General features: G+C 40.5%; 1 long non-coding RNA gene across 1 annotated transcript in view; it reads right to left on the reverse strand.

Moving 5' to 3' along the window:
* LOC141276015 (uncharacterized) overlaps nt 1-26916 on the reverse strand; it is a 1017885-nt gene that overhangs the window by 845663 nt on the left and 145306 nt on the right. The window contains exons 8-9 of the long non-coding RNA XR_012324788.1: nt 13944-14428; nt 3601-3703 (exon numbers count right to left, since the gene is read on the reverse strand). This is a non-coding gene — a long non-coding RNA (uncharacterized lncRNA). The remainder of the gene's footprint in view (nt 1-3600; nt 3704-13943; nt 14429-26916) is intronic.

The raw sequence follows: 26916 nt of genomic DNA on the forward strand, positions 1-26916 counted from the left end.
TTTAAAATGGATAACCAACAAGGACCTACTATATAGCACAGGGAACTCTGCTCAATGTTATGTGGCAGCCTGGATGAGAGGGAAGTGTAGGGGAGAATGGATACATGTATATGTATGGCTGAGTCGCTTTGCTGTGCACCTGAAACTATCACAACATTGTTAATCGGCTATACTCCAATATAAAATAAAAAGTTAAAAAATTAGTACACAGTATAAGGGTAAGACATAGACACAAAAATCTCTTGAATCAAGTAAACATAGAGGAATGCCATATAATGTTAAAGACAATATAAATAACTCACATTCAAAAGGAAGTTGAGCGCTCCAGTGCCCAAATTAGATTAGAATTGCATGTGAAAGGTACATTTCCTGGAAGATAATAGGTGCTCAATAAATGTTAGGGAATTTTGTTTTCCCCTTGCTTTCCCTCAGCTGAAAGTTTTGTGAATAAAGGGAGAGCTAAGTATTAAAAGATGGGTAAGATTTGAATAGGCAAAAAGGAATGGAACAGGCATTAATACAGGATATTGTTATGACAAAAGGTACAGAGGCAGGGTGACATATTCTGATTTAATAAACTGTTCCCTCCAGTTGGAAGAGAGGTGTTGGTAATGGAGGAATGGGATATACGTGTGGGAGTCCCATGACCTTTGGTATTTGGGCTTGGAAGTAGCCATCTATATATTTCTACTATCAACTGAATATCTGTCAAATGCATATTGAATCTAGAATGAGTGCTGGAAGTTTATCAGGACATTCAGTCCTCTGCTACTCTTTCCTTGCCCAACAGCCCTCTCCAATCTTAATTTCCATAATTATCCTGCATAGATTTCATGGTTTGAACATTCTGATTTCTCTCTTACCAGTACTCTAGATTCCCCTACCCCCTTGTCTTTCCATAGCATCTGCTTGGCAAAACCCCACCTCCAGGTGAACTCAACTGTTCACCTTTTTTTTTAACATCTTTATTGGAGTATAATTGCTTTACAATGGTGTGTTAGTTTCTGCTGTATAACAAAGTGAATCAGCTATACATACACATATATCCCCATATCTCCTCCCTCTTGTGTCTCCCTCCCACCCTCCCTATCCCACCCCTCTAGGTGGTCACAAAGCACCGAGCTGATCTCCCTGTGCCATGTGGCTGCTTCCCACTAGCTATCTATTTTACATTTGGTAGTGTATATATGTCCATGCCACTCTCTCACTTCATCCCAGCTTACCCTTCCCCCTCCCTGTGTCTTCAAGTCCATTCTCTACATCTGTGTCTTTATTCCTGTCCTGCCCCTAGGTTCTTCAGAACTTTTTGTTTTTGTTAGATTCCATATATATGTGTTAGCATACTGTATTTATTTTTCCCTTTTTGACTTACTTCACTCTGTATGACAGACTCTAGGTCCATCCACCTCACTACAAATAACTCAGTTTCGTTTCTTTTTATGGCTGAGTAATATTCCATTGTATATATGTGCCACATCTTCTTTATCCATTCATCTGTCAACAGACACTTAGGTTGATTCCACGTCCTGGCTATTGTAAATCGTGCTGCAATGAACATTGTGGTACGTGAATCTTTTTGAATTATGGTTTGCTCAGGGTTATGCCCACTAGTGGGATTTCTGGGTCATATGGTAGTTCTACTTTTAGTTTTTTAAGGAACCTCCATACTGTTCTCCATAGTGGCTGTGGAGAACAATCAATCAACTGTTTACTCTTTCCATGAAACTTCACAGGTTTGGTTCAGTGTTGCATGGTGCAGGTGAGAAGTAGCAACCGGGCAATTTGCAATCGTAAATCTGTGATCATCACTCTCTGCTGGGCTCTCCAAGCTGGCTGTCAGGGAACCTACCAGGATTCCTTAGCCATGATCATTTCCCATGCTGCTTTAATCTCACTTCCCTCCCCTCAAATCTCTGATAGCTACACTTTACCTTGCACTTCCATCCCATAACCTTTCCCCCTACTCCACGGAGAAAGAGAAGTCATCATAAGGGAGCTTCTCAACTTCTATCTAACCTATCAAATCTACCCTTGTTTTCAACTCTCCGTTTCTCTTCTACTACTGGAAAAATAGCACTATCCATCATTGTATATAAAGCTAAACCCTCGACAAGTACGATGAAATCCATCCTAGTGTTCTCTGGGACGCTGATCTGTAATTAATCTCTCTCGCTTATTAAACCTTCTCATCAGTATTTAAACAGGCTCAAGTCTTACGGTGGGAAAGGGGGAAATCTTCTTCTTTCCAAGACCTCTTTAATCCAATGCCCTATTGCATTTCTACTCTTCACAGTCAAACTTCCTGAAAAACTTGACAGTACTCACTTTGTTCCCTCACTTCCCACTTCCCCCTTAATTCACTGCAATCTAGTTTTCTCTGCCATGAATTGCTCTACCAGAATAGCTCTCACCAAGATCACCAAAGTCTATGCATGAATAAATTCAGTGTACATTTTCAGTTGTTCTATCACTTGCCTTTCTTCAGCATCTGACACCATAGATTACTTTTTAAAAATAGTCTTCCGGTGGCTTCTACGGTTCTTCACTCTAGTGATTTAGTATAGACCTTTCTGATTGCTCCTTTGCAGTCTCCTTTACAAGTTTCTCTTCTTATCCCTATTCCTTAGAGAGTAAATATCAGCCTTTTTCACTATGCACATTTTCTCTGGGCTATCTTATTTACTCCCAAGATTCTAAAGTCGCCCTAAATCTTTCATCTCAATCTCTTCTATGAACTTCAGACCTATATCTCCAACTACTTCCTGGATGTCTCCAAATGGATATCCATGAGAAACCCAAATGCAACATAGGCCCCAAACTGAAGTCATTCCCCTCATCCCCCAAGTGGCTTCCCTCTGCAGGTTTCCTGTCTCAGTAAAGGCTGTCATCACCCAGCTAGCCACTCAAACCTGAACTCAAGTTCAAGTCTCTCTCCATCTCTCTCTCTCTCTCTGTCTCTCTCCACACACACACACACACACACACTCAGTCTACCACAAGTTGTACAAAGTCTGATGCTGATTACCACAACCATCCTATCACCCAGTTCATTTTATCTTTTCAACCATTTCAGTGACCGCAACTGTTCAAAATCATGTAATCTTTATGGATCATTAGTGTAACTAAAATGATCACCTGTGGGGAGGTTTAAAGTTCTGGTTCTTTTTATAGAAGATCGGGAAAAAAATCTAGTAAAGGTTTCTCAGTTTCTTCCTCTCATCTTTTTAATGATAGTGTTGGTAAGATGATACCCCCAATTTTCTCACAATTTTTTGCAGATACACATCATTAATGTTTGATCATGCTGACAAAACTGGGAGAAACACATTTTCTTTCTGCAAACACAATATTTCTACAGCCGGGGGGGAAATACAGGTTACTGCTGCTTGGCTGGCTGGCTGCATCAACTCGATACCTCTAACAGGCTGAACTAAAACAACCGAATCAATGTTCCAAATATCTGCTGGAATTAAGAGCAATAGTGAGAATGCCACAAGGAAATCTGGCTACTTCCCTGTTAACTACAAATCAACAACAGATCACCTGTGTGAGGCAAACTTCACAAGTGGTATTAAGCTTGTTTTTCATGGTCATACCTACCTCTTCCTCAGTCTCTGCAGAAAGAGGTCCACACGCGGACTTGAAGTTAAAAGCCGTCTTTCCTCTTGGTTAACATGCCTTTGTGGATGATATCAATTATTTCCTACATTCAGGAAAGAGAGTAAAGACAAAAATTAGTAAGACACCATGGTATAGATGCACAACTACATCTATACCTTGTAATGGGTGAGAAACACCCATTACATAGATAGGAACTCCTGTTTGAGACATAAGTTCATATATTTTCATAGTTTTGAGTACAATTTACATTAGGAAATAGCACCAGCTTAGCCAAAAACCCAAGTGTAATCCTCAGTTTTTATCTTTCCTTCACCTTCCACCTCAGCAAGCCTTGACAGCTCACCTCCAAGCTAAGCTCTACATCTATCCAATTCTTCCCCTCCCCCTAGCTGCACCCATAATTCAAGCCACCACCCTTTCTCACTGGGTCCACTACAACAGCCCCTGATGGTCTGTGTCCACTTTGACTTCCACTAGAATCTCTTTTCCCTACAATCATCAAGTTGATCTTTCTAAAATGTAATTCAGATCATATCATTCCTGTGCATAAAAGCTTTCAGAGAATTTTTCTTTGCCCATAGAGAAAAATACACACCTGACATCCTAAGAGGCCTTCTGTGAGCTGGCCCCTACCTAACCCGAGCTCCCTCTCTGATCTCACCCACTACTCTCCCCATCTCTCTGTGATCCAGCCACGCTTTCCTGTTCCTGAGACCTACCACTTGCTGTTCCCTCTGACTGGGACCCTTTGTTTCCAGATGCTTCATGGCTGTCTCCTTGTCTTCAGCTCTCAGACTCGCTATCACAGGGGCCTCCTCTGGCCACCCCATCTAAATTAACCACCTTCACTATCCATCACATCAAATGTTTCATTGTCTTTATCATACATTCAAAGGTCTGAAACAATCTTGTTCATTTATTCTTTTTGTTTGTTTTCCCATTATAATGTAATTTCATAAGTGCAGAAACTTTTCTTATGTTTCTCATGTTGAATTCCCAGTGGCTAGAACAGGGATTGGCAAACTTTTTCTGTAAAGGACCAGACAGTAAGTGTTTTAGACTTTGTAGGACATGCAGTCTTTGTTGCAACTACCCCAGCTCTGGTTTGTTAGCATAAAAGCAGCTGTAGACCATAGCTAATGGGAGTGTGTCTGTGTTCCATTAAAACTTTATTTCTGAACACTGAAATCTGAATTTCATATAATTTTAACGTTCCACAAAATGTTATTCTTCTTTTGATTTTTTAAATTATTTAAAAACGTGAGGGACTTCCCTGGCGGTCCAGTGGTTAAGACTCCATGCTCCCAATGCAGGGGGCATGGGTTCAATCCCTGGCTGGGGAACTGAGATCCCACATGCCACCACGGCTTGGCCTAAAAATATTTAAAACAAACAAACAACAACAAAATGTGGAAACCATTCGTAGCTCGTGGGCTGCGCAAAAACAGGCAACTGGCCAGATTTGGCCTGCAGGCCATAGTTTGACCGCCCCTGATCTGGAATGGCTGCTGTTACACATAGGAGGCTTGCAAAAAAGATTAACTGTTTAATGAATAAATGAACAAGGAAACGCATTTTCCTTGTAAACATTAATAGACTTGCCATGGGCCAGGAGTTAATATGATAACCCATTCTACTGCTTCAACCCTCAAGATGGATTTTCTCTATACGCTTGGATGTTTTGATATTTGTTTACGGGAATCAGAATCAGCATACGATGTGAAGTTCTTATAAGAACAGCTTGGACCTTTTGATTACTTGGGGTATAAAAGACCAACTAAATTGGGTTGGGATCTGTATTCAAGATCAAAACTTACACATTTCACTTCAAAAAGCTTAAACCCTACGATGGAAAAAAAAAAAGGCATTGCTCATAATATATATACGATGAGTGAAATAAGAGTCATGCGTGAAATAAGAAAACCCTCAAAGATAATTTTAGAAAGATTATTTTTACCTGTTCCTTTAACTCCCTACTTTATATCTTGGGGAAGGTTTCCTAAAGAAAGTAATATTTGAGGAGTTTTAAATTATGGCTTGGACATGGGTCATGTTCACTCTCATTAGGATTGTTTTCTTGTCTATGACCATGTTTCTTGAAACGCTTCTCTTTTAACTATACCCACTCAGCCCAAAAGTTCAAATAAATAAAAGAGATTATACTTCTGTTTCTAAGTTAAGATTAGAACAAACATTAAGGTGAAACAATAAAAGGTAAATAATAAAGGTAAAAATCTTTAAGAAGTTAAAATGACAAATAAAGGATTAATGTTAAGATATTAATCATTCTCAAAAAAATGATTTCCCCAATAAATCAGATTAAATCCCTCATCAGAGGGAAAACACATACTGTCTTAAGGAAAGGTTTCAAGAGCTTCAACAGCTCCTGGCAGCAGAAACTGGGCAGGAACGTTTGGAATGACAGCATGAGTTTGCACAAGCGATCAACTGATAGCTCTAAAGAATATTGAGGTTCTGTTGGAAGTAACGGTTAAACTGGGGGCTGTAACTTACTTTAGAGTAGCCCATCACTGTCTGCTTCTAAATTGTCACGTGTAAAAGTGAATCACAAAGTGGAGAAATTTTGAGAGATTTCTTGGGCTGTCTCTAAGATGTATTTCATAAGTCTCAATCTCACTCTGATTAATAAAGAAAGTGCACAATGTGTGGTGGAGTGCTTATTCTTCTGGAAACTCCAACAGACTATACTAACATTTATAGCCTTTATGAGGAAAGAAGAAGGAAGGAAGAAAGGAAGGGCAGAAGGAAAGATGGGAAGGTGGGTGGAAATGTCCTTTTCTTTGCAATCACTTTCAATCTGGAAAGTGATATGAAGCTTTCTCAATCAACAGTCCTCATCTGGGTGTACTTTTCTAAGCTCATGCTTGAACTACTGAGAGCATCCTCAAGGTTTGCTCACCTTTCATTGAGACTGGAACGTGAGGTATCTGTATGAAAGCCAAGTTCTGAGTAAACCTGAGACGATTTACAGTTTCAGGTGGGAATCAGGTGCTATTCAAGACTAAACTAACTAACTAAACTTGGCAATTTTGCCTGGACTAAACATTTAATGGTACACAAATTATGAGGCATATCAGGAGTGGGGGGAGCTCCATTGCTAGAAAGTGAATTCAACAAGCACACAGTTTAGCTTTGTATACTTCCCACCTGGAACCCAGCCCCATGGCTAACACATAATGGATACTCAATAAATGTCTGTGTGCCATGTGGAAATATACCTAACTATAAGGTCGGTACTTTCAGGCTTCTAGAGTTAAAAAGCTGACAGTCCCACCTGAATAGCCAAAGCAATCCTGAGAAAGGAACAAAGCTGGAAGCATCACATGCCTGGATTTCAAACTATATTACAAAGCTACAGTAATCAAACCAGTATGGTACTTGAATAAAAACAAACACATAGATCAGTGGAACAGAATAGAGAGCACAGAAATAAACCCACGCATATATGGTCAATTACTTTATGACAAAGGAGCCAAGAATATACAATGGGGAAAGGACAGTGTCTTCAATAAATGGTGTTGGGAAAACTGGACAGCTACATGCAAAAGAATGAAACTAGACCACTATCTTACACCATACACAAAAATTTACTCAAATGGATTAAAATTTGTATGTAAGACCTGAAACCATAAAACCCTTAGAGGAAAACTTAGATGGTGAGCTCCTTGACATCAGTCTTGGCAATAGTTTTTTGGATTTGACACCAAAAGCAAAGGTAACAAAATCAAAAATAAACAAGTTGGACTACATCAAACTAAAAATCTTCTGCACACTAAAAGAAACCATCAACAAAATGAAAAGGTAACCTACTGAATGGGGGAAAGTATTTCCAGATCATAGCTCTGGTAAGGGGATTAATATCCAAAATATATAAAGAACTCATACACACTAATATGTATAAAATAGATAACTAATAAGAACTTGCTGTATAAAAAATAAAATTAAAATATTCAAAATAAACTAATTTTTAAAAAAATACTCATACAAGTTAATAGCAAAGAAACAAATAATCAGATTAAAAAATGGGCAGAGGATCTGAACAGTCATTTTTTCCAATGAAGACATACAGATGGGCAATAGTCACATGAAAAGATCATCAACATTACTAATCACCAGGGAAATGTAAATCAAAATCTTAATGAGATATTACCTCACTATTTGGCTATTATCAAAAAGACAAAAAATAACCAAGAGTTGATAAGGATGCAGAGAAAAGAGAACCCACGTGCATTATTGGTGGGAATGTAAACTGGTGCAACCACTACAGAAAATAGTATAGAGGTTCCTCAAAAATTTTAAAATAGAAATAACATATGATCCAGCAACTCCACTTCTGGGTACTTATCTGAAGAAAATGAAAAACACTAATTCAAAAAGATATATTGCCCTCCACACCCTGCCATGTTCTTTGCAGCATTGTTTACAATAGCCAAGATATGGAAATAACCTACATATTCCTTAATGTATGAATGGATAAAGAAGATGTGGCATATATATAAAATGGAATATTATTTGGCCATAAAAAAGAATGAAGTCTTGCAATTTTCAGCAACATGGATGGACCTCGAGGGCATTATGTTAAGTGAAATAAGTCAGACAGAGAAAGACAAATACCACATGATCTCTCTTATGTGTGAAATCTAAAAAATAAAATAAAAACCAAGCTCATAGATACAGAGAACAGATTGGTGGTTGCAAGAGGCTGGGGATAGGTGGTGGAAAAAAATGGGTGAATTGGTTTGTTTGGTTTTAGTTTAAATAAGTTGAATAATTTAAAATAATAATAACATAAAATAAAAATAAAGACCTATCTACAAAAATTTAATTAATTAAATTTTAAAGGTCATGGGGGTGTAATGTACAGCATGGTGACTACAGTTAATAATGCTATAATGCATATTTAAAGTTGCTAAGAGAATAAATGTTAAAAGCTTCCATCACAAGAAAAAAAGTTCTGTACATATGTATGGTGATGGATGTTAACTAGACTTACTATGAAGATCACTTCCCGGTATCTATTATACAAATATCAAATCATTATGTTGTACACCTGGAACTAATACAATGTTGTGTATCAATTATATCTCAATTAAAAAAACCTGACAATCTCTTCTTCGACCCATCCTCCTCCAAATGTATCCATCAGGTGATATTTTACTCATACTAGGAGACACTGCACATATGAGACTCTGCATTGTGTATGTGTGTGTGTGTTTAAGTGTGTGTTTCCTTCACTGCACAACTGTTATTGCTAGACACAAACTGAGGGAGACAGAGCTAGCTGAGAGTTTCTGAGATTAAGACTAAAAGGCCTATAGTGGTGGACATAGGAAGCAGGCCTGGCCTTACTAAAATTAAGTATCTCTCTCCCAACAGAGGTGTGTGCCTGTCAGTTCAAGATGTTATGAGACAGTAGAGAAAATTATTTTGCTTTCACTGCCTAATGTTCCAAAAAAAAGGAAGACCTGATAAAACTGAAGCTATCTCTATATCAACTACTTGTAGCCATTAGCTCACTAGTGGAAGCATAGAAGGTAATGAAGATGATGTAAAGGTCTGAAACAAGAAAGGAAGTTCGAGTGGAGGTTAAGAACTTCTTTGAGTCTTTACAGAGAATGGTTATCAGGGAATTGCAGAGGGAACACTTCCATGATAAGAAAGTGCTTAAGAGCAATCCTAGTCAATTAGAATCTGTTTTCCTTAGAAGTTGACATTTTGATTGCAGTATAATTAAAATTATCTATAACACTTTGCAAATTGAATACAGAAAAACACTAAACACAAAACTAAGTGATTTGGAGAGAGAAGGAAGGAAACAGGGAAAAACAGACCAGAGAAAGTAGAGCTCTTCAACCTCTTAATTTACAAATGAGGAAATTGAGTCTAAGTTTAAATGACACAGAAGTTTACTCAGCAAATTAGTCTCTGGGGATCAGACTGGCTGCTAATGAAAGGAAATTCCAACCAAGGCGACATGAGGTCTAGAAGAGGTATTTTGAGCAGGCAGAAAGTCCAATGTCCTTCATTTATTTATTTTTCATAATTTTTTTTTTATTATTTTTGGCTGCATTGGGTCTTCATTGCTGTGCACGGGCTTTCTCTAGTTGCGGCAAGTGGGGGCTACTCTTTGTTGCCGTGCATGGGCTTCTCATTGTGCTGGCTTCTCTTGTTGCAGAGCACGGGCTCTAGGGGCATGGGCTTCAGTAGTTGTGGCTCACAAGATCTAGAGCGCAGGCTCAGTAGTTGTGGCACAAGGGCTTAGTTGCTCCACGGCATCTGGGATCTTCCCAGAACAGGGCTCAAACCCATGTCCCCTGCATTGGCAGGCGGATTCTTAACCACTGCACCACCAGAGAAGTCCCAGTCCAATGTCTTTCAAAGCAAACCCTATTTATATACAGAGTGAAGTAGTTTTGAGAGATACACACTATGTAAATATATCTTAAAATTCTAAAGCCAACCTTAAATGCCATTATGAACACAACATAGAGAGGGATAGCCCCACTCAAGGCATTCTTTAGGTTTACTCAGGTTATTTGTGCCATGTAAACAAACTGCCTTGGCAAAAATTAGGCAATTATCTGAAAAATAGACATCTTATTTGTACAGTTCAAAAGGAAGTTGACCCAAACTACACAAATATAGTAATTACCTCCATTTTCCACTTCGCAGCCATGTATTATTTTTAAATCCCTGGAATGGTATGTGCTATTACTTTGATGACTTCACACACACACACACACACACACACACACACACACACACAAAGACACAGTGAAGAAAAATCTGTCTCCACCAGAGGAAGGAAAAAGAAATGCCTGTTTCCATAGTTAACCCATGAAGGAAGTCTCCATTTCCATTAGGACCTTCTTGTTTGCTGTTTCCCAGAATGACCAGCTTCCAAAGTACTATTTACTGACACAAGTCAAGATGCTCCTCCCAATAAAATGAAGGTAGATTTAAAGTTTGAAGTGGGCACAAGGGGAGGGAGGTAGAGAAGGAGAGGTGTGCCGCTGTTGAGGTTATTGTAATTATGGCGGTGAGCTGAAACACCTTCCTGTGTGTGATTATCAGCTCAAGTGTGGCTTGTTTTGAGAATTAAGATACTACTTACTTAGGCTCAGTGAAGTTTGTGTGACTCTCTTGGTCCTTTGAGTAAATAGATCTTTCTCTCTGTCTTCTCCAAATGAAAAAACAATTGCACTTATACAATTTATCTCGTCTCCCAACAAAGTCTTTGAAGCTAATTCCTTGTCTAAAATGTGGTGAACTAACTACAAGGAAGGAAAAAACTTCACACTGACTGAACTTAGTTTGGGCTCTGTTGGGCTGCACCCTGTACTGGCCCAGCTTCAAGACCAAAGTTAGAGCCCAGAGTCAGTGACAGAGACATCAATGGTTTTTAGAGGGTGGGCGAGCTTACACGTCTGAAGCAAGGTCCCCGAGAAACACCCCACCATGCGCGGCTGACGATGGGCAGGATGTGACTGCAGTCTTTACTCCGGGAGGGAGGGGGGAGGTTACCATTTATAGGGGGAACTGACGTCAGGTTGGCTCGTGGGTTACCAGGGAAACTAGCAGGGGGCAGGCCCCTCACCGCCCCTTTGAAAAGCTATCAGGTGGAGATGTTCTATCTAAATGTTAGAACAATCACCAGCTGGGTTGGGGGCAAGTATATAGGAAGGTCAGTCATGTGAGTAGAGGGTAGGTGAAGCAGGCGCTGGTCCAGCGAGGGATGTACAGAGAGCAAGAGAACAGACATCTTGGGTGGCCTGATCATACAGACTGTTACATTTTTGCTTAATCTAACTAGATCTCTTAAGCAGGGGGAATGCTATGACTCTTTGATATTTAATTTATACTGATTTCTCTAAAGAATTTCTGAGTCTTTTTTCCAACTCAGCCATGCTTATACACACCCCTTGTCAACTTACTAAGGTCACAAATGCCTCTCCAGGAAAGCGATACACTCTCCATTCCCATGTGGGGGATGGAGAGTATCAGAATCTCCAAGAGGAAATCTGTAATTATTATTAGCAGTAACCATTGTGTTGAGTATCTCCTCTGTGTAGATTTCCAGGGTAAATATGTAAGAACTTAAAGAGATACACAACTATAAAATGTGTCCTATTCCTCAATTTAATTGGGAAACAAGGCTTGTGCACAAAAAAAGATAAAAGCAGAAATAACACAATGCAAGGGGCCCAAACTCAAAGAAAGCACTACAGGCCATAAAATTTACAGGTGTTTACTAAGCAAAACATGAGAAGTTCCCAAGGGCTGAAGAGGTGACTGTTTCCTTATTTACCTTGATTCAGGGAAGCCCTAAGTAAGGTTTCTCAAAACTCTTTTAAACATGTGTTCCAGCTTCTACAGCATTTAATTCCCATCACTTAAGTGACTCAACTGATTCAGAGAAGCTGGGGTCAAGAGGGGAGGAGTGAATTTCAAAGTAGTGTAAAGATAGCAGTTTCCCTTTGTTTATGAATGACATCTCAAACGTACAGGATTATTTTTCGAAGGGTTTCTCTTCAGTCTGCCTTGGGCAAAAAGGCAGCTGGCTTGATGTTGCTTCTTTTCTCCCACTGTCATTTTCAGCATATGCTGTAGATGGATCCTCTCTAAGAATGTGTGAAAGTCACACCAGCTGGAGCCCCGCTAGGAACTAATAGATGAGTATCTGTCGTCCAGCAGGTCCCAAGTATGGCCAGACTCTGGAGAGTGAAAGAAAGTTTCCTTAAAAGAAAGCATGTGGGGCTTCCCTGGTGGTGCACTGGTTGAGAGTCCACCTGCCGATGCAGGGGACACAGGTTCGTGCCCCAGTCCAGGAAGATCCCACATGCCGCGGAGCGGCTGGGCCCGTGAGCCATGGCCGCTAGGCCTGCGTGTCCGGAGCCTGTGCTCCGCAACGGGAGAGGCCCACGTACCGCAAAAAAAAAAAAAAAAAGCATGTGAAAACACCCCAAACCAACAAGCACTTGATGGGGCACTCAGAAACATTTCCTAAACTTTCCTCACTCAAGTCGTATCTACAATACATGAGACAATGGGTCTATATGAAAAATTAAAAGAACTATGTTTCAATCATCTAGTATTTACAGATATCTGGATGACTGAAGTTTTCAGTTTTCACCCAAATATGAAATTGGAGTTTATAATATTTACCCAACTATTCACTAAATTTGACAATCTGAGGGTCTGGAGTCAATTTAACAGTGAAAATTATTCATTTGAAAGAGTACACAGGTGCCACATAATCATACTGTAGATTAAGACATCATTTTCCAAAAAAAAATGGAATATAATTTACAGAGAACTCTGACAAGAAGGTGGTATGATTAAGTGGGAAGACACATTGTGAGGACTCATCGTTGAGATTTAAGAGTGAAATGGAGATTAAAAAAAATATTCTTCCTCCTGTCAAGGACTGTTTGTTAGATCAATCTAATTGATTTCAAACTACACATTCTAAACAAATTTAAGTTCTAAGCATAACATTACTGAGTGCCAACCCCATCCCCGACTAGCTGTGTCATTCAACCTCCTTTGCTTTTTTTCTCATTTGCAGAATGTAAATATAGTACCATACTTGCTCTGACTACCTTAGAAGATTACTCGGGGGATTGAATTATTAAAAGAGCAGAAAAGTGCTTCAAAAAACTTTAAAAGCACTTTGCAAATGCTAAAGTTAAAATTTTTTAAATATAGCATAATTAGCCATCTAGCTTTAAAATTAAAAGAGTGTAGTATCATTAAAAAAGTATGGCTTAATTATAACAATATCTTTATTTATACCAAAGGATTAAATAGTAAGAATATTGAATTTTCCACTTTGTACTCACAAAATCTTCTTCATTGATCCAGAGAAGCTAAGAAGGTAAATGTGTTCTCACATTCATCGTTGCTACTTGTTTTATAATATAGTCACACTCATATGCTATTTCCTTTCTAATTTTCTCATTTCCTCAGACTCTTCAAAATAAAATGACTTTGGTGTATGAAACTATCTTTAGAGAAAGTAAAATTAATATCGGTATTTTCCTGAAAAGTACGAATCAAAATTCTGAGTGAATTCCATGGCTGATGTTGATAGTCATCTCAACTTTACCTCCTAAAAAAGTAAATGTACATATTTTTCTTCCCTAATTTTAAAATTGCTTTTTCATGTTAGTTCTTATTCTTGAAATACCAGTAAAACTAAAAGGATACTACTTACAATTATTCAGGTTTTTTTTTTTCTTTTAATGCCCCAGCCACTGGGCTGAGCCCTTTACCTGTTCATCATTTTATTTTATACTAACCTCATGTATATATCCTTACTGTACAGTGAGAAAAATGAGGCCAGAGAGGTTAAGCAACTTGCCCAGTGTCACACAGCTAGAACTAGAATGGGGTAGATCCCAAGTATAGGGTGAATCCATCGCACAATACTACTTCTCTCTCTCTCAATCTTTCCATCTCAAGGCAGGTAAATTTTTCTTCATTCAATCAAGGTCATCAATCTTGGTTACAGGTAGTTGTACTTCTTCCTTAATCAGCTTTGTTCAGTGAGTCACAATGTTTAAGTACTTTCGAAATAAGCCCCAAAGTCACCTTTACCATCACAGCTGGCCGGTTTCTGTCAAACAGTGGGTCTAGCTACAGACGTGAGATTCCACTGGCATGTGCCTCATGCTTCTGCTTCTCTTCCTCCTGAGGCCCTTGCTCCTGAGCTCTAAGAATACTCTGCTGCCATAGCGGTATCAAGATTCCAGTGTAGAGTTACAGTCTTTTGAAATGTTTGACACTGAAACAGAACACAGAAGACATCATCTCAGCAGTTAGATACGCTTTGGTTTTTTTTCTGTACTCCCTGTTTGCAAATCCAAGCATCAGTCCTATATTAAATCTGAAGGATCACTATATCAGTGATCAATTTGAAAGATCTAATAATAAAAAGAGGATTTATCTGAAGTCTACCTGCATGTTTTTGAGGCCACTTCCTCCATCCACCAACATTCAAAAGATACAGGCGGTAGTCAGTCCTTGAGTTACTAACAGCTTCTCTGTGCTGATGAAAACCGGTTTCATGTCCCACCTTTAACTGTAGAACCAGTTAAAACTAAGCTCAGTGTCCAAAGATGATACCAAAGTAAGACTGAGTATTTCTTCAAAGTGTCCAGTATTCCCCATAGTAGATACTGATATAGAGATACTTTCATAAGCTTTCCCCCAGATGGTTACTTTCCAAGGAACTTTGAGAGCAGAGGACAAAACAAATATGTCTTCTGTTAGTAAAGCCCGGTCCAAGTTTGAAGCTGAAAATTTTTAATTAACATAATAAAATTCTTCAAATTCTACCAAGATTGAAAACTGAATCTATATACTTTTGGTTAAATGGCTTTATACCTAGTTTTTGTTCTATTCTGTTTTGTTTCCCATAAAGGCCAGGTCCTTATGGGTAACATGGAAACCAGTGAAGAATGAAAACATATAGAAGTTGTTGGTTGAATGGATGGAAATTATTCTACCATGAGATAAGAATGGGCATTTAGGGAAACCCCAACCAAAATTAACAGAAGACCCCTGAAAGCAGAGGCGCTAAGTATGAGGGACTAGTCAGAAAAGATAAAAGTAGGCTCTAAATGGTGAAATGAGTATCAGTTGTGGAGGACAGTCCTCCACTCGGTTCTGCCAGGAACAGTTCCTATTTACCCTTGTCACCGTTCGTCTTAAACTTGACAGAGTTGTATACCTTGGTGTTACTCAGGAGGTAATAAGCTTCATTTTACCAAGATTTTCAACAGCATGAAAGTGTAGTTCTTGCACTCTTCAATCCTCTTGGGACTAACTTGAGCTACGCAAGGCTTAGCAGCAAGAAGCATGTAAAAATTTCATCGCAAGTCTTTGACAGCTTCAGAAGCTGGTGTTTTTGCTTTAGGATGTCCAAAACAATTCTGGAACTTTATAATTGAAGAAGCTAACTCTAAGACTTTGACATATTTTGAAAAGTGAAAAAGTCCGATTTTTCTTCTTGCCTGCTTCCTCCAGATCAGGACAGAAAGTCTTTATATCAAACCAGCAAACTTGGTCTTCACAGGATTTCCACAGGCAGTGGGAGACCCACATGTCCACAAAGCTGAGAGCCTCCAAGAGTAGGTGTGCAAGCCAGCAGTCCTCATATCCACAGACTCGGTCCTTCCCCGAAGGCAAGTAAACACGCAGTGGGGGGGGGGGGGGTAGAGTTGCAATTCCCATGAGGGGAGGCCACTGGTTAGAGTTTCCAGAAGCCGCCAGCAGCTCCCCACCACTTCCCTACTCTGCTGTCCTTCAGCCCCAGGGGAAAAGTGAAAAGGGCTCTGCTTACCAGTCAAACCACACAGACAAATACCAACTGCTCACAGGGCAGTCCAGCCCCACCTGCAAGAGAACAGCTGGTCCCTTAAAGAGCAGAACACAGGCAGAATACAGGCAGGCCCCAGCTAGAAAGTTGTTTGTTTGAATTTCCCTGCGGGGAGGGACAGTGGCTATTACACTGCTATACAATAATACTGAGAATGGCCAGCTAATATTTATTAAGCACTTTCGATAAGTCAGACACTCTTCAGAGCAGCTTTACATATTATAATTCATTTAATCTTCATAACAATCCTATGAGGTGAAGAACTCTTTTTGTCTCCATTTAATACAAGAGGAAACAGACCCAGCACATCCAGAAGCTGCTTGGCACATGATAGTCTTGAGATAAATATTTGCTAATTGAAGCTAAAAAAGTAAGAGATCACCACTCCATATAAATAATGTCATAAATAGGAGGATAAATTCCAAGACCAGCAGACAAAATCTATTCAACCCATTTGCATCTTTTTATTATGAATTTAACACCATTTCATTTAAACCTAATAATCATTATAACATTGTTTTTATAGGGAAATTTTTTCCAAATTCCAGCTTGTGGCACTCTTCAACAGTTTTCTTATTGAGCAGCTACTTTCTGAAGGAATATTAGTGCCAAGGAAAGGTATAAAGCTGAGCCAGGAGCATACCTACCATTTAGAAATTTCTACCCCGCCCCGCCCCCAGGAACAGAGCGGGTACTTTCTAGAGGGACTGCCTGGCTGGGGCTGGAAAGGCGATAAATCTTTTTGGACACAATGCCCATTCTCTCAGCACCTCAGATGCTCGCGTACCCTTCCAACAAAGCCCTGGGGTTCTCTGAGCTGCTACCGAAATGAGGGATCATCATTTCTCAAATCAGAGTTTTAAACTAAATTAGTGGATAGAATTTTCTCAAGTCTCCATTTCCTTCAAATTTGGGCACCTGTTACTGTTTGTCTGGCTACAAGTGCTAGCAAATGACAACATGGATTAATGAGGTGCGTGTTAACATTAACAAAAAAAATTAGGGAACCGTCCATCCTGCTCAGTTCAACAGCTTGCGGTTATTCTGTGGGCCTGGGAGTTCATAGTTGTGATCTTACAGTACATATATAGATTTAAGTAGTTATGTTTTCGGCTCTTAAGATCAATTCTCATTTCTGTAGTGATATAAAATGGATCAGCATTCCATTGTGTTCCTCAGTGGCATCCACCACCTAAACGGGTTTAAGGATTCCCGAACTACACATCCCTTGGTTGGATCACCCCCTGACTCCACCCCACCTTCATATACCAGAGTTTTCCCACCCTAAACTGTGAGCTCTGTGAGGTTGGGGCCATCTCTTGTTTATCTTTGTACCTCCAGGGGCACCAAGAGTTAGGGATTAATAGTCATAGTAAATGTATAATAAGTTTTACTGAATTTAAATTAATCCCTGTGTAGGTGAACAATCAAGGTGCTAAACTGGGCTTCCCTTCCCATCCTCTCCATCTACAGAAGGCTGCCCAAGTCACAGATTTGAACACGGCCTGCTTGAGAGCTACTTCTTAATCTTAATAACAACAAAATGTTAAAACAAAGACTACCAGTGGGCTTCAACATCTAACTTTGGGTTAACTCAGTTCAGTTCCTATTTATTAGTTTTTCTAAACATACATGTACACTCATTAGGTAAATCTGTTAAACTTCAACCAAGACCCAACAACCAACAAAAGTTTCTAAGTAAACCAACATCCTTCTCTGCTGAATACTTAGGTAAAATATCAACTGAAAATAAGTAAAACTGGAAGTTTTACTCTAATATTCTGGTAACTCGTTTTCAGTGTATCATCTTACAGTCAATGCAAATTCAACCTAATATTCTATCACTATCCAGCTGACAGAAATGTGCTGCAAAAATCTTTAATCACCAAGAAAGCTTGATTATATATCCACTACCCACTAATTTTAAAAAATCAATTTTAAGCATTTTAGAAAGATTTTCAACAAAAGTTGGAAAAAAGGATCTTTTTCTTTCAGTTAAGCCTTTGTCAATCAAAAACAAAGAAGAAGTAAATAACAAGAATCCCCCAATTCCTTGAAAATTCTGCCTCACTGAGGTTTTTATTGCATATGGAAATTTTTGTAGTAAGAAATAAATAATGAAATAATTATACTCTTGGCAAAAGATCTGCTGGGAAATTCCTTTGAAATGGCAATTTCTCTGCTGAATTTAAAATGTAATTTTTTTTTTTTTTTTAAACCCCACATTTGTTTATCTATTTATTTTTGGCTGTGTTGGGTCTTCGTTTCTGTGCGAGGGCTTTTCTCCAGTTGCGGCGATCGGAGGCCACTCTTCATAGCGGTGCGCGGGCCTCTCACTATCACGGCCTCTCTTGTTGTGGGGCACAGGCTCCAGACGCGCAGGCTCAGTAGTTGTGGCTCACGGGCCTAGTTGCTCCACGGCATGTGGGATCTTTCCAGACCAGGGCTCGAACCCGTGTCCCCTGCATTGGCAGGCAGATTCTCAACAACTGCGCCACCAGGGAAGCCCCTAAAATGTAATTTGATTTACAAAATTATGATTTTCAAATTCGGTCAAAATCCATCTGTTGTATGAAGTACACCCAGCTGGTTTACTTCTTGTGTGGGGAGACCCTGCTGTACCCCTTCCAAAGGTACATCTGCAGCCAAAGAATAACTTAGATCCTAGGAAAAATCTGCCTCAATTACATTTTTTTTTGGAGAAACATAAGATTTTCTTTTTCTCTCTGCATTTGCAATTGGCTACTATCTCAATTTAAAGAGCTTGTTCTCAAAGCAACCATGACACAGGAAGGGGGAAGGGGGAGTGGCACCTGCAAACCAAAACAAACAGGAGTCCTGAGGCTTCCTGCCATACAGGGGACACTGCTTGGTTTCCGTAGCCAGGCTGGCCTGACCAGCTTCAGCTGGCTGCCTGGACCTTTGGGAGCCACAGACTGTGTTTGTTGATAAGTAAACGCATTATTGCTTATCAAACGCGCATCCTTTTTTCAACGTGCAGAATATTCCCGTACGGCATGCAAGTTCTGTGTTGGAAATATCCCCAAACGGATGTGAGCAGGCATTCCCAGGGAGCTGATTCTTTCTATATTATACCCAATTATCCATTCACAGTCTTGTTGACGTTGCTTGTAACTGACTCCCTGGTGATGATTGTATTGTTATGTTTCTTGACACAACGGATGCAGAGATCCATTGATCTGGTTTAAGACTAAATCCCTGGTTCAAACATGGAACTCAGAATAAGGTTTTCCCTCTCAAACTTTAGCATGGATGAAAATCACCAGGAAAGCTCGTTAAAACCGGATTGCTGGGCTTCCCTGGTGGCGCAGTGGTTGAGAGTCCGCCTGCCGATGCAGGGGACACGGGTTCGTGCCCTGGTCCGGGAAGATCCTACATGCCGCGGAGCGGCTGGGCCCGTGAGCCATGGCCGCTGAGCCTGCGCTGCTCCGCAACGGGAGAGGCCACAACAGTGAGAGGCCCGCGTACCGCAAAAAAAAAAAACAAAACCAGATTGCTGGGCCCAACCCCCAGAGCTTCTGATTCAGTTGGTCTGGTTTGGGGTCCAGAAATTTGCATTTCTAACAAGTTCCCAGATGATCCTTCTGCTGCTGCTGGTCTGGAGACCATGCTTTGAGGACCACTGTTCTCAACAAATTGGCTATTTTGCTAAGAATATAAACTCACTAGGTGTGCACAGATAAAGTTGGCTTTAATCAGCCTAGCTACCCTTAGACTTAGGAGAAAGAGGATGGACTGTTCCCTTCCCAGGAGAGAGCAGAGAATAACAGTTCCCAGCACTCCAGGTTAGAGGCACCGTGTCAGCCTTGTCTGAGAAATTCTGCCAGGAGCTCTAGTGTAAGGAGTACCACATAGGCTGCAGTGTATGTCAGGTCACTCCCAGCCACCTGGACAAGAGAGGTCTGGAGAACTTTTTTCAATGGTTCCTATGAAGAGTAAGGGGCTGGTTTCCCAAGTATAAGTAACAGAACAAGTTTTGTAAATTATACTGCTACAAGTCAATCATAATCTTACATTTCAAACATTTGCACATAAATCCAAATTTCTGGATCATAACTAAATTACATTACCTTGCTCATACTTTAAGGCCTATACATTCTAACTAATTTAGGAGACGGTCTGTTAATCAAAGGGACAAAGTCTAGTTATCAAATGGCATCTGCATGATAGATCTAAGCCCCAGAAGAGGATGGTCCAGAGGGCCCTTCCCAATACTAAAAGAGAAGATTATCAGCCCCCATACACTACTATGTATATAGTATATGTATATAGGTGTGCATTATTACTCATACACAATCCCATTTGAGACCAGATACTCAGCTATCTCCCAGGTCTGAAGAAGTGTTCATTTATCACTATTCAGAGCCATCTAGTCATTTATTAAGCCAATCCTGAGCTAAGCAACATGCATAGAGCCCTAGTTGCCAGCCCAATCCAGGCCCTCATCAGTTCATTAGGCCTGGATTAATGCAAAGTCCTCTTCATTGATCTTAATGGGTCGAGATAACCCCTACTTTTTAATGTCCATGACTTCATAATATGGCCTCCCTCTGTATGTGCAATGCCGTCTCTCACTACCCACCTACCCACTGCCCAAGAACACTCCAACGACACAGCAACCATCCCATTCCATTGTCCCAGATTAACATTCCTAAAACAACAATTTTTCATCAAGTCAGTAACAACCTTACTCAAAAACCTAGTGATCCCTCACTGCCTACAGGGCTAAGCTCAAACTTCTCTCTTTCCACTCAGAGAAAGCTCACTGCTTTACCTGACTCACCTTATTTCAGTCACTCCCAAATCCCACACATGTGCATGCACACATACCATTCCTGGGCCTGAACCTGTAGCGACAATGGTACCTCACTCCCAGTGCCTGCTCACTTTCCTGCAGGACCTACAGAGCACGGCTCAATCTGAGCTTTTTTGGCAGAACAACACATGGGGATTGCTCTACCTATCTGACCTCCTAGAGCAGTTTCCCTAGAGAATGGTCTGCAGAAGAGTACCAGGCCATTACCTGCGCTGATCCACAGTAAGATAAGTACAGAAATGAAGAGTAAGCGTTTAAAAACATTTGTAACAATTTAACTAAGAAATGCATGCCTTTAAATCTAATAATAAAAAATAAGGGGCTTCCCTGGTGGCGCAGTGGTTAAGAATCCGCCTGCCAATGCAGGGGACATGGGTTCGAGCCCTGGTCCTGGAAGACCCCACATGCCGCGGAGCAACTAAGCCCATGTACCACAACTACTGAGCCTGCACTAGCCCCCGCTCACCACAACTAGAGAAAGCCTGTGTGCAGCAACAATGACTCAATGCAACCAAAAGTAAATAAAGTAAATAAATTTATTAAAATAAATAAATAAAATTTTTAAAAATTAAAAATAGGGACTTGAATTTTGTATGCCTGTATGAGTTGGGGTTCTCCAGAGAAACAGAACCAATGGGACATATGTCTACATATAGAAAGAGATTTGCTATATGGAATTGGCTCACACAAATATGGAGGCTGGCAAGTCCAAACCTGCAGTGTGGCCCAGGAGGCTCAAGACACAGGAGAGCTGATGGTGGAGTTCTAGTCTGAAGGCAGCTGCTCGAGAGCTCCCTCTTACTTGCGGAGGCCAGTCTTTTCTTCCTGGCCCTTCAACTGATTGGATGAGGCCCACCTACACTGCGGAGAGCAATCTGTTTTACTGAAAGTTCACCTAATTATATGTTAACCTTGTCCAAAAACACCCTCTCAGTTGATATGTAAAATTAACCATCACAGTGCCTTTTTTCTAGTGATTTTTATTGGCTTTTACAAAAGTATCTGTTGGCAGTAAACTGGGAGGCAGAAACTGCCTCTTCACAAACAGTTAGAGAAAGCGTCTAGGGCAGAGGTTGGTGCACTACAGCCCATAAGCCAAAGCTGAGCTACGGCCTGCTTTTGTTTGGCCAGCAAGCTAAGAATGGCTTTTACGATTTTTAAAGAGTGTACAAAAAAAGGAAAAAGATGCAATAGACACCATATATGGCCCACACAGCCTGAAGTATATCCTATGTGGCTTTTGCTTTTACAGAAAACGTTTGCTGCCCCCTGTTCCACAGCAGTCTCTCCACACCATCCTACATGCTTCGTGTTAATGTAAACTCTTCTACTGTCGCTCCATTTTCTCTCTGTCTTGCCTCCCTAAATAGGCAATGCACGTTTTGTATGAAGGGAGATATGAAGTCCTTCACACAGAGCAGAGCAGAGCCTACACTATACAGAGGTCTTAATAAATGCTGATTTAATTGAACTGGCTCAGCTGTCTTCAGTGTTCTCAGAAGCAAGTTTCTCAGAAGTCAGGTCACTCAGATCTACCTCCCATTGTTTACTGTTTTCTTCTCAGTACAAATATAAGTTAGCTCTGCTTTAGAATAACTAGCAGCATTCTTTGATCTCACAGACTATTTACTTGTGTGAAGCTCAATTAAATGCTTGTTTGTATTTGGTGACCGAAACTATTCATAGATGGAAGATTTCTGTGACAGCCCTGTGGTAAGTGGCCTCTGAGATGGCCCCCAACAGTCCTTCCTGCTAGTCAACCCTTATGCAATCACTCCCCTGAGTGCTGGGGACCTAGCGACTTGCTTCTAGCAAATGGAATGTGACAGAAGTAATAGGATGTCACTTCCAAGATCCTACTTAGAGAACGAACTTATGGTCACCAGGGGGAAGGGTGGGGAGGGAGGGATAGTTAGGGAGTGTGGGATGAACATGTACACACTGCTATATTTAAAATGAATAACCAACAAGGACCTACTGTATAGCACAGGGAACTCTGCTCAATAATCTAAATGGGAAAAGAATTTGAAAAAGAATAGATTCATGTATATGTATAACTGAATCACTTTGCTGTACATCTGAAAGTAACACAACATTGTTAATCAACTATACTCCAATATAAAATAAAAAGTTAAAAAAAAAAGTCACTTCTGTCTTGGGGGCTCTCTCTTCCCCTCTGTAGGATCACTTGCTCTCAGGGAAGCCAGCAGCCCTGTTGAGAGGCCCACTTGAGTGAGTTTGGAAACAGATCTTCTGAGGTCCCTCAACAGCCACAAGAATGAGCTTAGAAGGAGCTTCTTCCCCAGATGAGCCTTGAAAGGACGGCAGCCCTGGCCAATCCTTCAACTGCAGCCTTGCAGAGCCCCTGAGCCAGAATCACCCAGCTGAGCCGCTCCTGGATTCCCAATTCACAGAAATTTTGAGATAATAAATGTTTCTTATTTTAAACCTGTACGTTTTGGGGGGTTGATTTGTTATATATACAGACTATAATTTGTACTTCAGACAAAAGATTATGTATTTTCTGCTGGAATACATAAAAACCCAATTCTAAAGGAACCCACCTGAAAATAATAGCTTTAGGCAGTAGACTCCTTTCTGATAGAATGAATCAATGAGGTTACATGTAGTCTCATATCTGAATGTAATAACCGTAAAGGAGGGTTGGTTTTTTAGGATGGTCTAGATGTGTCTGAAATTTTCTCTTGGTAACTAAAATAATAATTGTGGGAGAAGAACTTTTCTACAGCAAACCTGGGGTTAGGAGAAAACAAGTGCTTAAATACAGGTTGTTTGGCCCCTGGTGCTCTGTCTAAAAGATAGCCGGGCCACAGAGCTCTCAGCCCAGGAGGGAACTAATACCTCCCTGGAGAACAATTTCCCTGAAACTTCACACTGGTCACACACACACCCTATACGGTCATTTTCTCTCACTTATACTCATGCCCACACAAATACACTCACACCCACCATTAAGCCAGGAACAAACAAACTGTGCCCTGAGCATGTCCAGGAAGCCTGGTCCGTGTGTGTCCTCCTCTGTCCCCCATCAGGCTCTGGTTAGGAGCTACTTTCCCAGGCAGTAGAGCAAATTCTTTGCTATAATCATTGAGAAAAGACTGAATCCAGTCTTGGGGCTCATCACAACTTTATACCCAGAAATATCATCACCAAATAATACTTCAGTAGGAAATATCCTTTTTGTTGAATGCTCTTCCCAGAGAGGGCCAGCTCAGCTGTGCCACTCTCTGAATGCCATACATCTGAATCTTCAGATCCTCACTTTGGGGCCTACTAGGTTGGTTCACCCCAGAAATAAGTCCAGACAACACTGTGCTGGGGCTGGAAGTGAGCTGCCAGGACATGAGCTTTGGAGCCAGACAGAGCTGTGGTGGGGATTAAGTGATATAATGTGTTAAGCGCCAACAGCCAAGGTACCAGACCTGAGAAATGTGTTAGGCCACTAAGGGAATGTCTCCATTCCCTGCAGGGAGTTGGCCCGCTCCTCTCTCATTTCCTTTCCTCCTCCCCTTCCCTTGCCCCTTGTTTTTCCTCGTCCTCCAGTCACCACTACCCTAGTTCCAGTCCTCTTGCTCTTTCCATTCTGTGCTCTAGAAAAAATCTGTTCTCACATCTTTCGACCAAACTTAAATGACTGAATCACAACTTTAAGTACGCTTTTCCCAAAGACATTTATGCCTTAACAGGTATTAATCGGACACTCTCTCCCAAAGAGGCATTTGTACATCCTGATGTCATCTGCAGATGCTGCAGTCAGATGGCCTTCCTCAAATTCCACCTCCTCCACTTACTACTATGTGACCTGGGGCAGAGGAATTAGCACCTCTACATTTATATCCCCCTCCTCTGTAAAATAAAACCATCATCCCAGCACCGCAGTAAAAATAAGATGAGAAAGTCCGGGTGACATTCTTAGAACAGCTCTGGACACTGAAATGGAAGCCTCGTGAAGGGAGAGACTATCTGCTGGACTCATGCCTATGACCTGGAACAGAGCTCAGTACAAACAAGAGGCTCAAATAGTTGTTGAACGAATGAGCACATGGTATGCATATAGATACTACGACATTTATTATGCTTTTTAATGCAAAGATTAACAAATAAACAGATTATCCACTTGCCTCTTTAAAAAAAATAAAAACAACTTGAGTACAAAGCTAGAAAAGTCAAACCATTATGCTTCAATTTTAAGCATAGTTAAAAAGTCCAACCATGCAGAAATGATAAAATAAAAAATAAGAGCCAGCTGTTCCATTTTCTCCAGACCTCTTCCCCAAAGGAAGCCACTATAGTAAGTTTCTCATAAATGCTTTATGCATCTATTATAAACAGCCATTGAGATGTAAAGACAAAGATTGAAGCCCTGAAGGAAGATTTCAGGAGTCAGAGAGCACCAAACAGAAGTAGAAAAGGATGTGGGAGAAGACGGCTTTAGGGTCTTCCATGGTCCCTGAGACCACATGGTGCTGACCATTCAGTGCAAGCAAGTGGCACCCTGGTGGTCCTTGGAAGGACCTGTTGATGCCCACATTGTATCTCTTTTTTCCTGACCAAGAAGATACTAGAACCATGATGGGGTCATTTTATACGCTGTTCTACCTTCTTGGAGTATAATAATGCAGACTCATACAGCTTTCAGAGTTTACCATATTGACTGATTTGTAACATCTGTTGTGGGCACAAGAAAAATATGATATTGCAGACATCACACCAGAGTCTACTTCCTGAAATGAATAAGGAAGGCATTTGATTCCTGATTCACTATGGGATCCTTGGGACACAACTAGAAAGTGATTCATTACCCTTCTCATCATCAAATAGGACTTGACTCAGTTGCAAAGTGAGGGAAATGCAACTCAAAGAGATATGAGAGAAAAAACACAATTTTTTGGTTCACATAATTCAGAAGTCCAGGGAAAAGTCATGGCTGGACCTACATTCTCTGACAGTTTCACTAAGAATGTGTCTCCATCCTCAGCTCCAATTGACTCAGGGCTTTATTTTATAGCAGGTTCACCTTTCTGGTGATAAGATTGTCCACAACAGTTTTAGGCTTATAACCTACTATACTAGCTTAGCAACCAGCAGAAAGGATGTCTCTTCCCCAATAATATCAGTAGAGGATTCGGTACAGCCAAGCAAATGAACCACACAGGATGGACAGATCTGAGTCACAGACCCAGCCCTGACACCAGGGAGTGAGATCGCCTCTATCTGAACAGCATGCTCTGGACAACAGTGACTCCCCCCAAGATAATCTGGATGTGGCTAACAGAAGAAGGAATAGGTAAGAAGGGAGCAGTAGCAGAGACACGTTGGCCAGCCCCAGTCTGCATAGATGCTTCACTGGATTCGCTCACCCAACCTAGGGAGCAAAAAAGTCAGGGCAGTGGGAGTTTCAGTAGCACTGGCATGATGGGGCATTTGAAAAAAGTCAACTCCTTTGTCTTAAAAGAGGAAGTTGCTGCCATTCAAATGCCTAGAAATAGAATACATTTATCTCTGAATATACACTATACTGTATTTATTGAAGCTTATTATAGATTGAAAGAAAGCAAAGACACACAAATGTCAACCTTACATAGGAAAGAAGATATGTAGAAACTGATTTTAAAATAAATAACAAATAATTATCCTCAAGTTAAAATATATAATGGCAGTAGGCATTTCTTTACAGTAAGTAAATTTATTGAGTCATCTGGGAGAAAAGGCACCTTTGGACTAGACCAGATATTTACTTCTATGTTGCTTTATTTTCTCTTCGCTCAGGCTGTAAAATGTTAAATTCCAAAGAGCCCAAGACTCTCCATCTTAAAGAATCCCCAGGTCAATCTCAAGTAGAAACTTCTACCATAGAGTGTACAAAAGTTGTCAAAACCAAGAGGAGATGGTCACCGTCACTACTGTGACCCCATTCTCACTTGGAACACCATGGCTAATCTCTTTTTTGGTATCATAGTTCACATGTCAATTTTGTAAATTAGAAAAAGCGAGCAGCTAGCACCTGAAGGGCCTAGATGACAGGCCTTTTTTG

This window comes from Tursiops truncatus, chromosome 12 (assembly GCF_011762595.2).
Source record: "Tursiops truncatus isolate mTurTru1 chromosome 12, mTurTru1.mat.Y, whole genome shotgun sequence".
Lineage (NCBI taxonomy): Eukaryota > Metazoa > Chordata > Mammalia > Artiodactyla > Delphinidae > Tursiops > Tursiops truncatus.